At 37.4% G+C, this 3,982-nt stretch overlaps 1 protein-coding gene across 1 annotated transcript in view; it reads right to left on the reverse strand.

Moving 5' to 3' along the window:
• PHEX (phosphate regulating endopeptidase homolog X-linked) overlaps positions 1-3,982 on the reverse strand; it is a 228,764-nt gene that overhangs the window by 46,452 nt on the left and 178,330 nt on the right. The gene's annotated exons all lie outside the window — the stretch shown is intronic.

Consider the following 3,982-nt stretch of genomic DNA (forward strand, 5'->3'; position numbering starts at 1 on the left):
TGTACAAATGTGTTTGATACAATTGATGTATGGATTGTTCTAAGAGCTGTAAGAGCCCCAATAAAATGATTTTTTTTAAAAGATGAATCATCCCTTCGCCTGGCTGTTTACTATGCCTGAAGGTTTTCTGTAGATAAGCGCAATCAGGTTCTATAGCCCAACCCACCATAAAAGGTAGCAAACTCTCTTCTGACATCCTCCTTTTTGGATCATAGATTGTTCCCCTGGGGAGAGCTCAAGGGCATTCAAGGTCAACCAGCACTAGGTCAAAATGATGAGTCATTTTGTTGTCTGTTCATTTTGTCACCCGCTTATGATATTACCGATTGACTATGTGATATGTTTACTGTATGACACCGGTGCCCCTTGAAAGATCTGTAAGCTCCATTACGCATACCCATTGGAAAATACATTCACTCTTGATTCCAACATAGGCACACGGAGTCCCTGTGCCCAGCTCTCTGTCTTGTCTTATTTCCCACAATTGCAAAGTCACTTCTGAAAACCCCTTCGACTGTTGGCGATCCGTACCCTGACACCGTCCATTGTTAGGTTAGGTTTGTTGGCTTTTGCTCTGAATGAGCAGAGAAGCTGATAAAGGGATTGAGCAAAGGAGTGATATGATATGATTTTTAAATATCTTAAGATGGTTGTAAGATTATATTGAGAATAAACTGAAGACGGGTAAAGATAGAAGCAGGGACACTCTTACAGTTGTCCAGGTAGGATGTGGTAAGAGATGGTGGTGGCATGGACAAGGTACAGATTCTATATCCTGTGTTCATAGAGTGATTAGAACCATGAGATTATATGAATACGTGGAAATGGACAACAAAAGAGGTCCACAGACTGGGTTTTGGACATGCCACCATGCAGTTGTAGAAAATGAAGGGTTTGAGCAGGAGTGGCCTCCCACCTCACCAACCTGTCGTTATTCTCACAAACGTCTCAGAGTTTGCTATAAATTCATATACTGCTAAACAATATATTGCATGCTTTTCTATTTTATTTACATAGAACCATACTCTCATCTTTTTACCCTATTTTTCTTTTTTGCACAAAACTTAGTATTCGTGAAATTTATCTGTGGTGATCTCAATCATACAAAAATCAAACACAAACAGGAAGCAAAGAAACGCCAACAATGAACCCTTGATTGCTTCACACGTCCATCTTCTGCAAGGGATGGAAAGACAGATTAACCAGCAGCAGTGGCCCGGCTGACCCCCATCAGGAAACAACACCCAGGAGCAAAGTACATCCCTGCAAACCAAGACCCCTGCCCTGAGCACATGCACGAATTGGGCCACATGGACGCCAAGACACATGGACATCTGCTAGGACTGCAGGTGACCCCAGTGCTACAGAGTGACAAAGACCTTCTCCCACCTCCTTCCGAGAGAGAAACCTACTGCCTATAACCCTGCCCACATTTCTGTACCTACCACTTGCATTATGACACAATAAACATCAGTTGTTAACGCAAAAAAAAAAACCACACCAAAAATGATTAGACAAAAGAGAAAAATCTCAATAGGAAAGCAGAAAATATCAAAAATTTAAAACTACTTCAAAATGAATCAAAAGGGAGATCAAATAATAAAGTAGTACACTTTACCCTAATTACACTTGCCATAATTGACTTAACAATGCTATCTGATAGAAAGGCTATCCACATCCTTGAACTATATGGTCAAAAGGGATTCACTAGAGGCTTAATCCACATAAGGACCCTGCAAATGGACGTTGGGCTTCCACTATCATCCATAGTCTTCTGTAAACCAAGTGTCCAAAATTTCAACTCTGACACCATTCCCTCCCTTTAGATTTGGATTTTGGTATTTACAATATTTTTAAATCACACAGGCTGGTTTGCTTCTTCCATGTGGGCTTAGTTGACACCTCACTCAGATGGCTGCTTGCTTTAAGATAAGCCTTTCAAACCCTAGAATCTATTATTTCTTTGAGCCAGGCACAATCTATCGCGCATAAAATCACAAGAGTCAGAACTGACTGGATGGCACAAAAACATTATCATATCGTTACTAAATTTCTAATTCTTACTAATATTTTAAGAATGAATAAAAACTTCAGACCCAAAGCAGACAATATTAATACTTTAATGTTTTGATTTCACTGTATTTTAAGATATGTTGCAAATTTCTATTTAATGTAGAGATAAAGGTTTTTTAAAAATACGTTTAAGAAAAAGCTATAAAGAGAAGATTCAGATTAAAGTATTGAGGGGGAAGAGAGGTACACTTAGAAAAAGATGCATGTGCATGATACTTTAATTATATAGGCATGATTAATCAAAATACAAGTATTTAAAGAAAATATAGACAATTTCCCAAATTATGCTATTTATCTTGTCATTGGTTGGGTTTCTATATGAAGTCAAGAATAATAGTGTTTTCCTTCAATTAAATATACAACAGATGTTGATTGGCCATTATCTATTTTCAGATAAGGAAAAATGGTTTACATGGTCAGTTTTTTAACCTTATGATCGATCAAGTAGAATTTGGCTGACATTGGCTTTTTGTAGTTTCATGTTGATCATGTTTTTTCTTTTCTTTTACATTTTTATAGGCACCTAATCCACATATCATATCATTCAATCGTTTGATCATATCAATAAGAATTGTACAATCAGTTAACACAATCAAGTTTAGAGCATGATCCCCCCTATGGTTAAATCACCTTTAAAATAAGTTGTGTAATCACAATCAGTTCTAGTCCTCGCTCCCACCTCTCACATGCATTGTCTACTCCCTAAATCGCCTCACTCTCCCTATCTCCCCACATACACACACCCCTATCCCCTATAAACCCTTGCATCAGTTATGATCTCTATGCATTCACTTCTGTCCTTCACAACCTAAGAAACCTAACAGAAACAATATAAAACAAAATCAAAACAAGGTGGTAGAAATAAAATGATAATAATATAAAAATACAAATAATGAGTAAGAAAGAAAAGACCGTCTCAAGATTTAAAACATCCAGGGAAGAAATTGTTATCATGGAACACACAAGAGATACTTGCACCTAGAGCAAATTCAGGGTGGATCAATAGGGAGGTCAGCTGACCAAGTATCAAGTTCGATCCAGCATAATCAAGATTATAATAAGCTCTGTCTGATAGTAAGGCTGTTCCAGATTCTTCCCTGTGGCTAGTGGAGGTCTGCCAGTGGCTTAATCTAACTAGTTACTCTACAGATGACTTTTGGGCTCCCACTATCATACCGTCTAGTTTCCTCATACTTTGCTATAGCACCGTATCTTCAGTGATCTCTTTATGAGGGTATCAAGGAGGGCCATGTCATAAGAACTAATTGTTCTAAGAGCGGGGCTAGATTTAAATGTGAACTTAAAATCCATTCATATATCTTTGGTTTACATATGCCTGTTTCACTTTAGAGATACCATTATCATGTTAGAGAGCATTATCAATCATCCCCCTGGGACATAAGGTATAGCTATTGATCCTGTCATTAATTTAGTCAATGGCATAAAATTGAAAACATTATTGAGAAAAGGAATTTACACAAATAGGGGCCAACTTCAGACCAAAATACATGAGTTATTGATCTGTACAGAAGAAACTCTTGCGTGATTGAATACTACAAAAACAATGGGGGTTCGTGATAGGGTAAAACTTTCAATAACACTTATTCACAAAGGCAGAACTATGCTAACCAAACTAATTCATATCACAAGAAAGCAAGGAGTGTAATTACATGTACCCAATGTGTAAATGAAAACTGAAGACATTCGACAGCCTAATTATAACATTTCTAAACTTCTTTCCTACATACAAAGTCCCTTCAAGTTCTACAATCTGCCCATTGCCCTGCTTGCTTTTCCTATCAATGCTAGTAATCAACTAAATGGCATAAACAAAAGCAGTATGACGATTATGAGATGAAAGTAGAGGCTGGCGTGGGTAATTTCATTGTGGTTGTGTTTATTCTATTTT

Source organism: Echinops telfairi, unplaced genomic scaffold (genome assembly GCF_000313985.2).
Source record: "Echinops telfairi isolate 266 unplaced genomic scaffold, ASM31398v2 ScPeMD7_53;HRSCAF=182, whole genome shotgun sequence".
NCBI classification, from domain to species: domain Eukaryota; kingdom Metazoa; phylum Chordata; class Mammalia; order Afrosoricida; family Tenrecidae; genus Echinops; species Echinops telfairi.